This window comes from Protopterus annectens, chromosome 4.part0 (assembly GCF_019279795.1).
Source record: "Protopterus annectens isolate FY-2018-M chromosome 4.part0, PAN1.0, whole genome shotgun sequence".
Lineage (NCBI taxonomy): Eukaryota > Metazoa > Chordata > Ceratodontiformes > Protopteridae > Protopterus > Protopterus annectens.
Window position 1 is genome coordinate 1,698,930,473 of NC_056733.1, and position 12,906 is coordinate 1,698,943,378.

Here is a 12,906-nt window from a genome sequence, read left to right on the forward strand (position 1 = left end):
AACATTGCCTCAGGATACCCAGATTCACCAGCTGGACTGGAAAGTGCACCTGAAGTTTCCCTTTGGTCATGCCTGAATAGTAGGGTGAGCTGCTTAGTCGCTTGGTTGGTGAGGGGTGAATAAAGAGCCTTGCCCTGCTGGGCAATCAGTGTCAGGGTATATTAGTGCTTGCTATTAGGTCTGAGCACGTGCTGGGCTGTAAGATGCTTTTTGAGTGCTTAGGTTGAGAGTTAGACTAGTTTCAAGGGAAAAACTGAAGATGAGCCTAAGTGGAGCCGGGAATAATTTAACCGAAGCTAACCATCACTGCCCGGTGCGCAAAACCATGCAAACACAGTTGTTATAGTAGGGAAATGAAAGAGATAGAAATTAGCCCAAAATGGCCAATAAACTACTAACATCTGGGCTGAAACCACTCTTCCAGGGACAGATAGGTTGCTCAAAGCTCCCCTTTCTCACAGGTGAACAGAGAAACTTCCTTCTATCCAAGTAAGGTATGGGCAACTCAGAAAGTAGTATCACAGCCCTGATTTCAGCACTAGCCGGAAAACTGGACTATACTAGCTTAGAAAGGCAAGAAACAAGGAATGTTTTTGTTTTTTATTGTTTTTTTTTTAAAGATAAGGCAAAAACTGTAAAAAATACACTTAAAACAGCTTTAAACGACTACAAACGATCACTTTAGTGTGTAGCCTACAACAGTTAAATAATTAAAAAAAAAAAAACTTTTTAAAAGTGCAGGCAGTCAAATAAGTACAATGTGTGAAAAAGCAAGCTTTTAAATCACAATAAACGCTGGAAAATCTGCGTTTAGGAGGAAAACAGTTAAGTACAGTAAGAAAGTACAGAAAACTGATACTTAATTACTTCAAAATTAATTTCTTTCCAGAAGTGCTGTGATTTCTGAGCATTTGTTCATGACTTAGTTTTATGTAGATTGTTTTGTTTTATTGCATTGTTATGCTTTTTTGTTTATTTTTATTTTTTTTTTGTCAGTGTGCCTGCTGACTATCAAGCCTCCCCTACTGGTCTTGAAAGCTTTTGTTCTCTCACAACTATGGAGTCCCCAATGTCAGGGCAGAAGCTAACTTGTGGAGCCAACTTATGGAGCCAACATAGTATGTGCCCTCAATGGCATCCTCACAAACAAATAATTTCTAATAAATGCACTAACCCTTCTCCTGGTGGCTGCCATGAGCACACAGTTCACCAGGGGGCATCATAGACCCTTCTCATACTTGTGCATGTATCCTTTCATACACTAGTGAGGAATGCCATTGCCTATGTGGGACAACCAAGCCCGTGTCTTTGGTCCTGGCCATTCTGAGGTAATACAAGCCTCCATCTGCATGGTGATGGTGATTAATTGATTGATTGAAAGTCACCTTTCCCTTCTTCCTGGTAGAACAAACAAGCATCAGCTGCTCACTTACACATTCTCCTGCCTGGTTCGTCCACAGCCCAAGCTATGATTTGAACTTGGGTCAGCTGTGTCATAGTCAGGGTTTTATCTCTGTGTGTCACTGAACCAGGTTACCATCTTATGTCTTTTTGTTTTTATTTCTTAGGCTAATATAGAAGTATATTGCTTGGGCTAGGACACTGCCTCTAGTATGCCCATGCATTATTTTTCTGTTGAAGCATGAAATACAGATCATTCTTCAGTCAGCACTGCCAGTCCCACCACTTCCCTTCTAGCAAGTAGCATGTTAGTTGTCACTTGGAACTGTTGTAAAGTCCTGGGCACTTTCTGCTATATGGATGATATTCTAGATTGCATCTTGAAGCTCCTGATATGGTATATTTTATTTGAGCATTTTTGTATCCATTTTAGTTATAATAGTCTTCATCAGTTTGAAGTTGTGCCATTTTCACACAATATATTATTCGTACAAGGAAGGCGCATGCACCAGCATATGGCTAAGTCCTCTTTGTGGATTGCTATAAATATTTCTAGTCTATGCAGAAGCAATGCTTAAACTTTCTATACATAAGCAGGCATTTGTGCAACATTGTACCACATGCTCTCATTGTATATCATCCTCAAATACAAATTTTATTTTATTTTACTACCCTGTTTCCACTCTTTGACTAGCTCATGTTAATTCAGTATGTTCAGCCAATCAGTGACAGCATTCAAAGTGATTCTTCATTCATATATTTATTCATTCTCTGATGCCTGTCCTGATACTCCATGGGTATTGGTACAAGGTAGAGAAAACAATCCTGGATATGATGCCAGTCTGTTACAGGATGCGCACACACACACACACACACACACACACACACACACACACACACACACACACACACACACACACACACACATGCTTGCACGTGACAAGAACAAGAACACCTGTGCTCACTTTGAGGATCACCAGTTCACTTATATTAGGCTGTGGGATGTCAGATGAAACTAGAGCACCTGCAGAAATTTCACAAGGATATAGGGAGAACATGCAGACTGCACACAGAAAGCACACTAACAGGAAACCAAACTGCAGGAACCAAGTGCTGTGAAGCAGCATCCCTAACTGCTGACACATTTTTGCCACCCTTAGTATTCATTTCAAAGATAACTTGTGTGCTTTTGTGTTTGGTAATGAAAAGACATCCACAGAGCATTCCAAGAGTCACCCGTAAATATCAAAATCTATTTTTTTTATTTGTATAACATAAGCTAACTCGACTGCCTCATGCAGTCAAGAACACCGAGTCTATACTTCATGTTTTTGACAATCAATAAATAATTGCCACAACAGCTAATACCAGAATAACAAAATAACTGTGATAAAAGAAACAACCTAAACTTGTCATCGTATGGGGGAGCTACACCCATTGCATCCTGCACATGTAAGTTTTATTCCCACACACTGATATTTGAATATATTACATGTGAGGTTTCTTTACCTCATAGAATAGAAAATCTCTCATCTCATTTTGCCAGTAATGCTCTGCAGAACAGCTTGCTCTTCAGACCTCTTTCATACTGTGCTAAGGTACAGTAGAGTACATCACAATAAAAATGAAAGGTCCTCTACACTATTTCAACAACATTAAGAGGTGGAGAATGTTCACAAGGATAAAAGTTACTCATCCAGATCTAACATTACAGCATGAAGAGATTGTACTGCCTATGTCCTTTAGAGACAGAGGCAATATGTAACACAATCAAGGCATACGCATATATCCATGCCATGGTATTGCTCTTAGGGGCCATATATTGAGTAAAATCAGGTTATATTGGCCAGGCTTGTAAGAGTTCTTACACCATTAGCCTAGTAATTTCCTATGAACCTGTAGAGACTATCTATGTAAAACCTGCCATTTGATCACTAAAATCAGTGTTTCCAGGCTTCCTGCCTGAACACTGCCTGAACATACATCCTGTATCTGGGATGTCTGAGTAGTGTGCATCTTTGCAATATGCTGAAGTATTTGCAATGCTCTGACTGAAACTCACTCTTAATTAACTTAATTAGAACCTTGTGACTTAAAGTCATTAAGGAATTAATATTACCTTATAGGACTGGCAGTATGAAATACTCAGAAGCATTGTGAGACCTGAAGTTATAGGTGGAGAGCCTTGGGTTGATAGCTGCCAGATGTGTAAAAAAGCTGTCTTGTTCTTTTGTCTGCAGTTCTCTGCAGCTCTATGATTATTGATAGTGCTGGTATTAGTAGTTAAGAATAAAGCAAAAGTATTGCAGGTGACAAATATCCTGCAGCTGGCACATGGCAGGGCCCTGCTTAGTGCCATTCCATATCTTGCATTGCCATGGAGTGCTCACGGATTATATGTCTTATAGCTCAGTTAGTTGTGGATAGCTGCTTCTAGACCCCAGTGCTTTCCCCAGCTTGATAAGGGGTCAACTGACTCAAGTTTATTTTCATTAATATTTCTGAAAAAAAAACAAGGGCTGGTGATAAAAATGTAATAAAACTTAATTACACAAAATGAGGAGTGGTTTTAAGGAAATATAACAAAGCACTGACAATAAAAAAGATATTTTCAGTTTTCAGATAGATGGAGAGCAGCAGCTGCAGTGGTGCAGCAGTTAGTGTTGTTGCCTCATGGCAAGAGGTTATCTGGTTTGATTCTCAGCTGGAGCACCTTCTGTCCAGAGTCTGCATGTCCTCCCTGTGGTCAAGTGAATTTTAAAGACATGCCTGTATATGAGTTCATGCCTTCAATGAAGGTTGGGCACTGGGCTGGCAATTCGACACTCTAAAAACCCCACTGTCAATCAATCTGCAGACTGGTGATCCACTGTGGTGGCCCCTAACCTAGAAAAGCTGAAAGACAGAGATAGATAGAAAGCAGATAGTACCAAGCAGAATATACAACATTTTGTATGTTTTTAACTTTCTGTAATAACTTCTCTGAGGATAGTTGTAAATTATAAACATTGCCTTGGTGGTTTTCTAGATCTGGATGTGTATCTTTCTATTTTTGTTTCTCCTTTCTATTTTGGTTTTTGTATTGCCTTCTTCAAGCCTGTGGTAGAACTAGGAATGGACATGTATGCTTTAGAAGAAGAACAGTTGAATGTCCAGCTGCATTTCCAGCTTGTATCTTTGCTACATTAACAAAGCCAGGACAGATGCTGAAATCCCATATGCTGTGTTGTAGCCTACTGAACAGAGTTAGTTTCCTACTTGAAATGTCTGCGCATTTAAACATTCAGCTGAAGCAGGAGCTTGTGATACATATGAATATGTCTACTCCTCATATCAAATGTAGTCCTTACTTTGCATTACAGACTGCAGCTTTGACAGTGAAAAAGGAAGTGCTGGGCACCTCCTTATCTGTGTGTGCCCCCAGAGTTCACTTCATAGAAAGGGAGCCTGGACCTGAGGTGTGTCTCTATAATGCTACCACAGATTGTTACACAGAAGAAAATGTAATGAAATATGGCTAAATCCATTCAGTTAAAATCCTTTGACCCTGCTCACAACTGCTGTGGATGGGTTGGACTTCATGTAGATCTCATGATCACATGAATTCTAAAAACAAAAACAAAAAAGTGTCTCAAAACATCAGACCAGAAGATACATGTTTATTCTTAGAAATAAAACTCCAATAGGTATTTTGCCTTTATCACTCAAAAGACTGCATCATACTGATTTAGTTCTTATTGGACTTTCTAGATTTTGGTCTTTCTAGGTTGTTCTAGGTCTTTCAGGTTGTTCACATAAATACTACTGTAACAAAAAGATGTTCAGCATCAATTTTCTTCAAATATGAAGTTTGCTAGTCTAAGCAGGCAAGCATGTAAGAGGAACAACTTTGAGTAAGAGATAGAGGGACTGGAAACAGCAAAGTTCAAATGTTTCAGTGCTTAGGAAAAAAACATTAAGATCCAGACTTAATAGTTTAAAAAAAGGACTAAGTGTACCTTCAGAAAATAGTACAACCCAATGCCATTTAGAAAACATAAAGCATTGATAGCTTAGAAGTTTTTTTTTCCTTTAATTATAAATTCCCTAACCAGACTTGAAGTGTATAATGATTCTGTTGCAGCTTAGACCAGCTGCCCCATTGATGAGAGGGAAACAGAAGCCAGAAGTGTTTTCAAAGTATACCTCACATTACACATGTAAGCGGCATCATATATTATTTAGTATGATATGAAAATAATTATCAATCTAGTACAATCAGTGACTCATATAATAACGTCCTGCTATACTGGTTTACAGTGATGCAGTGCATTCATGCCATGTGTTCTCTTAAATGGAACTCCAGTCATTTCCCTGTAGCTTAATGCAAAAAAAAAACATGCAATGCTTTGACTTTCTGAAATCAGTACATGAATAACTATAGCCCAGGAAGGAAGGGGTGAAACATGACAGTCTTTGTTTTGAAGGATTCCCAGCTCTGTCATCATGGGAAAGGCGTTAACAGGTCAGCAGCTGTATGTACACAATTGCAGGAAATCCTTTTCACTGCTCCCACAGGAAAAGGCTAGTAAAACCAAACAAAACTTCCACTTATATACAAGACATCTTTTAACTGATCCTTTTGCCACTACAGATTCCTTCATTTTTTTCCCTTATACTTTATTTTTCACTGAAGTACAAACTCTGGATGTGTAATGAGGGTCTTCATTTGTATTTTAAGGTGTTTTACATCCACAGAGGTAGAGTTACAAAGCTAGAGGATGTCAGATTTAACCAAAGTTAATATTGCACTGTATATAAGTTTAGTAGTTTTTCAGGAGTGGGAACTATGTTTAATTGTGCAGGGAGTAAATGGTCAATGTTTTCCTTTGCAGAAACAAAATTATGTATTGGAATTACATGAACTGCAACTCACATATTGTTATGAGTCCTACTGCTTATTTGCTTATGATGCTTGTCACTGCCTTAAAGAATGTGCACAAATAGACGTTTCAAATTAAAAATGGCAGTTCTTTTAATCTAGCAGATAACAAATCTCCCTAGCAATTTAAGCTTTCATAAAAAATATGTACAATGCATTGGAATGTATAAAACAGTTCACCCTTCTCTAGGAGAGTATGTTGCCAAATGGTATAGTGATATCATTATAAATACGAGTGCAGAAAGGTACATTCACAGATTTGGAAACAGCATTCTAGAATGGATAAAAAAGTAATCTTCTCTTTCGGCTGTTCCTTGTAGGGGTCGCCACAGCGGATCATCTGTTTCCATTTTTTCCTGTCCTCTGCATCTTGCTCTGTCACACCAACCACCTGCATGTCCTCTCTCACCACATCCATAACCCTTATCTTAGGCCTTCCTCTTTTCCTCTTACTTGGCAGCTCCATCCTTAGCATCATTTTCCCAATATACCCAGCATCCCTCCTCAGCACATATCCAAACCAACGCAATCTTGCCTGTCTGACTTTGTCTCCAAACCGTCCAACCTAAGCTGACCCTCTAATATACTGATTCCTAATCCTGTCCATCCTTGTCACATCCAGTGCAAATCTTAACATCTTTAACTCTGCCACTTTCAACTGTGACTCCTGCCTTTTTGTCAATGCCACTGTCTCCAACCCATACAACATAGCTGGTCTCACTACCCTCTTGTATACCTTCCCTTTCACTCTTACTGATACCCGTCTGTCTCAAATCACTCCTGACACTCTTCTCCACCCATTCCTCCCTACCTGTACTCTCTTCTTTACCTCTCTTCCACACTCACCATTACTCTGAACGGTTGATCTCAAGTACTTAAACTCATCCACCTTCGTCACATCTACTCCCTGCATCCTCACCATTCCTCTATCCTCCCTCTCATTCACAGACATATATTCTGTCTTAGTCCTGCTGACCTTCATTCCTCTCCTCTCTAGAGCATATCTACACCTCTCTAGGGTCTCCTCAACCTCGTCCCTACTCTCACTACAGATAATGTCATCTGCAAACATCATAGTCCATAGGGCCTCCTGTCTGATCTCATCTGTCAACCTGTCCATCACCATTGCAAATAAGAAAGGGCTCAGAGCTGATCCTTGATGTAATCCCTCCTCCACCTGAAATGCATCGGTCACTCCAACTGCAGACTTCACCACTGTCACACTACCCTTGTACATATCCTGTACCACACTTACATACTTCTCTGCCACTCCTGACTTCCTCATACAATACCACAATTCCTCTCTGTGCACCCTATCATATGCTTTCTCCAAGTCCACAAAGACACAATGCAACTCCCTCTGACCTTCCCTATATTTCCCCGTCAGCACTCTCCTGGCAAGAAACCATACTGCTGATCACTAATCCTCACCTCCCTTCTTAACCTAACTTCCACTACTCTTTCCCATAACTTCAAGCTGTGACTGATCATTTTTATCCCTCTGTAGTTACTACAGCTCTGCACATCACCTTTATTCTTAAAAACAGGTACCAAAACACTTTTTCTCCATTCCTAAGGCATCCTCTGACTTTACAAGATTTCATTAAACAATCTAGTTAAAAATTCCACTGCCATTTCACCTAAACACCTCCATGCTTCCACTGATATGTCATCTGGACCAACAGCCTTTCCATTCTTCATCCTCTTCATAGCTGTCCTTACTTCCTCCTTGCTAATCTGTTTCACTTCCTGATTCACTATCCCCACATCATCCAACCTTCTCCCTCTCCCATTCTCTTCATTCATCAGCCCCTCAAAGTATTCTTTCCATCTGTTCAACACACTCTCGTCACTTGTGAGTACGTTTCCCTCACTGTCCTTTATCACCCTTACCTGCTGCACATCTTTCCCCGCTCGGTCCCTCTGTCTAGCCAATTGGTACAGGTCCTTTTCTCCCTCTTTTTTTAATGGATAAAAAGTAATATACTAAGCATATTTCATGACGATCTACATGTGCACCTTTATACCACCTTGCTCTTCTGGGGCATATATTGGACATTCAAGTCTCTAATTCCGCTTCAGATGATTGATATTGCCTTTCTTTTATGCAGATAGATATTTTGATAGATGGGCAGATATAGTTTAAATGTGTGAATGTGCATGTAATCAAATGTGTTTTTGACTCTCAAATGTGAGTGAATATGGAAATATCAAATGCTGGTATTTGTGAATGAGAATAATCTTGAGACAATGTGGGAACTGTCTTATATTCACAGACAACTAACTATTCCTTAGAAAAACTGATACAGTATGTGAGAGCTGTTTTTTACACAATGTCAATGGAGGAAAACTCTTGCCTACAAAAACTCAAAATAAACATAAGGTGTCAGCACACACACACACACTGCACCCACCACATATGTTATGCACTTGATACACAGACTAACATATGCTGAGACTCTCAAATATGAACTTCCAATCCCCAAAGACCTTCCAAACATTCCACCTACAACAACTATCTTCGGCCAGCCCATAAACCCTCTACTGAAACAACATCCAGCATACATATACAGCCACATCCCATGAAGCCACAACTTCAAACCCCATAAGGCAAGCTAGCACACAACTCAAAACTGTAATCATTGGAGACTCCATAGTGAGCCATAATGATTCCCCACTCACCAGGCTGAACAAGGAGAAAATCACAGTCAGTTGCCTGTCATGAACTAGGATCTGCAAGTCATGCACATATGCAGGTCACTGGACCACAAGTACCACTATGACTCGATAATAATCTGTGTGGGCACAAATGACCCGAAACATACCATCCTTGGTTATATGAAGGCAGAGACATCATAAAGCTCTCGGAATATGTATCCCACACTGGTATGAGCTTAGCATTGAGCAGCATTCTACCTTCTACAAGGAGGATGCCACAGTACAGACAAAAGATGATTGACTTTAATAATTGACTTAGCTTCTGGTGTCATTCTAAAGGGTTGCAATATTTGTCAGCATGGAAGGAGATGGGCAACAGACTTCACTACTTTGCTAGGGATGGTGTGCACATCCTCCATCTACACATTTGAATATTTGCTAAAACATTGCCCTCCCCCATAGTGTCTTTTTTAGGCAATGCTAAACTAACAGATCTTCCAAAATAGCAAAATCTAACCAAAGGAATCTAAAGGTATTACTGCTGAATGGCAGGAGTCTAAGAACAAACTCTACTCCCTCCAGGCTCTCCTCATCTTCTGGAATGCAGACATCTGTGCAGCTACCAAATGTAGTTTAATGTTGCTGAGAGTACTCCAGCAGTATAAGGCTAAAGTGCCTTCAACACATTTAGATGAGTACTACAAAGACAGGGACTAATGGTGGAGGTGTCTTGATCTACAGCAAAAGCAAACATACCTTAAGGTTTGTCATATGCGATGATGCTCTTGAGTTTATCCACCTTCAAACCACTATAGGAATAGTCCAATATCATAGCCTTGCAAACCATACAACACTATCTATGACCACAAAGCCTGTAGTTAGACCTTTTAAAAAGGCAAGAACCTGAAGAACATTTTTGAAAGCAGTTACTCTTCACGAAACACAAACACAGGCATGAAGAAATGTGGGTGTTTCCCTTATTGCAGACATATACTTGAAGGTAGTACCTTTGTTGTTAACAATACACTGCCTAAACCTAGAAACAAATGTAGCTGCAACTCTACCAGGGTTGTTTATTGTGCCCACTGTACCATTTGTCCCAGGTTATATATTAGAAAGACTGAGAGAAGTTTATGGGACAGGATATATGAGCACACATACAATCTGAAGACCAAAAAAGACACAAATGCCCTGGTTAAACATGCTGCAGAATACCCAGATCACACCTTTTAAGTTTTCTGTCATTGAAAAGATGCATATAAATGACAGAGGGGGACCATGGTCTTTGGTTCTCGATAAATGCGAACTCTACTGGCAGCTTAAGCTCAAAGTCTTAAATTGGCCTGGTGTCAATGACCAGGTCTCCATCTCTTAAAATTGAGGTTCATAGGTAGGTACTAGGCCAGTGATTCCCAAACTTTTTTGATTCTCGGCTCCCTTGCTGAATCCAGGTTTTTCCAAGCCCCCCCACCCCCACCTCGCAGCGTGCATAAAGTGCATATTTTATTTATTTATTTGACATTTGTTTAATGAGGCTGCCCGACTGGACTAGGAGAACTGGGGAGAAAAGCTCAAAGGTACAATAAAAAGACAAGCGCCAAAAAAAGTGTACATTCTGCTTAACAGCATAACACTGACCTACTATGTTTGAGAGGTAAGCAAAAGTAATGGCAACCTTATTAACTTTGTTTATAAGAGCAATATTTAAAATCTGTCGTTATTTGGCTCTGTCCAGCATACCTCTCAACTGTATAGATTTTTGCAGAATGTCCAGATTTTTGCCTTATATTTTTGGTCTTTTTTCACATCAAATTGTTGTTTTCTGGCAAATCACTGGCAGGTCATTGAGGCTGAAGTCAGAAAATGACAAACAGTTGAGCTTCATACTTCATACCCTTCAGATAATTCATGCTAATCCAAAATCTGCATTTCTATCAGCTTTCTAAGTTTGTGAGAGCAGCACTTAAAAATGTCCCTATTTTTATTCCTTTGTACCCCCACTATTTTTGGCTTTATCCAGATTTCTTGATCTAAGAGGGTGAGAAGTATGTGTACAGTGGTATGGTCCAGACTTACACAGACTTCATTGCTGCTGCTGCTAGGGATCACTCTCCCCTCCTGTGACACACACACACACACACACACACACACACACACACACACACACACACATACACTCTAGTGTTGCCACTTTCTCAATTGCCCAAAGTGGGACATTTTTGGTACAGACGTCAGATTTTTGCAGGCCAAAACATACCCACGGCCAGTAGAAACGTCAGAACTTCACTTTTTTGCCTAAATAAAAGCTTATTCTTGTAGCATTTTAGTTGCTTATTTCTGTTTCTTATAAACATTTAGGTGTTTCAGATTCAAAATAACTGTTTTTTGCCACTGTTACATAAAATATAGGAATTAATTTTGTCCTAAAATCTCAGGACAGTTACCTCTCAACCAATCAGGGATAAATTTCAACATAATCAGGGACAAAGCCAGAAAAATCAGGGACATTTTTAAAATATTTGTGTTATTAACTTGAGACATTCACAGAATCACAGCATATGAATTAATGCACATTTCGTGAGCTAAAAGAAATCTACAACTCTTAATTATTGTCATTATTCATTAAGTTTAATTCACCAGCTTTCCTCCAAAAGTCACCAGTTTTAGGAGGGATTAAGAGGGACAGAGCTAAAATTTGAACCAAAATCAGGGACAGTTGAGAGGTCACTGCAGGACACTGCTCAAAGAGGGACTGTCCCTCACAAAATGGGACAGGTGGTAACCCTAATACAGGACTGTGTGCAGAGATAGTTTGTGTTTTCAGCCCACATTTAACGCACTGGTTGTCTACTTGCATCTATATTTAATTCACCTTTTATTTGTGTTTGTAATAATGACATGCTATGTGCAAAACAAGAAAAAAAAGAGGAATAAACACATTGTAGGCAGAAAATACACAATACATAGATATATAAACTTGAACACAGTATGGAATCCTCAGGGAAGAGAAAGCAAAAATTTTATCTAATTGGACATGGATTTAAATATTAGCTGTCTGAAAGTTTGGAAAAGTCCGGCTTAGTATGCTAAATTAATGCCACCATTTACTGTTAGGGTTGCCCTCTAAAAAAAATAGTGGAGTTGTGGGAAATATAGTTGTCATAAGACTAGATCTTTTGAGTAGTGATTTTTGTAACAACAAAGCTACTCTCTCGCTCTCGCTCTTTGTCTCCATCCCCAGGAGGACTCTTTATAGCTACTTACATCTTACAACATTTCTTCACTTGATGCTTATTATTTTCTTGTTTATGTTTTAAGCATTGTTGTTTAAAAAAAAAGATTTATGGACTGCCACAATCACAAACTCACTGTGTGATTTCTGTGATTGGTGAACTGAAGAAATTACCTAATCACAGTAGCTCTATGCAGCAGCTTGCACTGTGCACACCTTCTACATTGCCATATAATGCAGGCACTGAACCAGTATAATCCTAAAATGAGAAGTGAAACTGCCATCTGAAAACCTGACCAGGAAGAAAAGGACAGAATGAGTAGGGAAAACTCTAATACACACACACACACACACACACACACACACACACACACACACACACACACACACACACACACACACACACACAGTTCCACTTCAGAAGCCTGAATGATCATAAGCTTGAAATTCATAAGCCCGAAACCAAAAGCCTGAAAACTCAAAAGCCTGAAACTCAAAAGCCTGAAAACACACAGAATACAAATAATGCTAATATGCCAGTACAAAGACACTACTATCTACCCACCTACCTTAACCCAAACCCTAACCCTAAGGTCCGTCACTATCGCACACTCACCTAACCTGCGCCCTAACCCTAAAATCTGTCACTATTGCACACATGCCTACCCTGCGCCCTAACCCTAACTCACTTAAC

At 39.6% G+C, this 12,906-nt stretch overlaps 1 protein-coding gene across 1 annotated transcript in view; it reads left to right on the forward strand.

Annotated features, from left to right (window-relative positions):
- The window catches only part of ARAP3 (ArfGAP with RhoGAP domain, ankyrin repeat and PH domain 3), a 1,205,760-nt gene that overhangs the window by 320,811 nt on the left and 872,043 nt on the right, over window positions 1–12,906 (forward strand). The gene's annotated exons all lie outside the window — the stretch shown is intronic.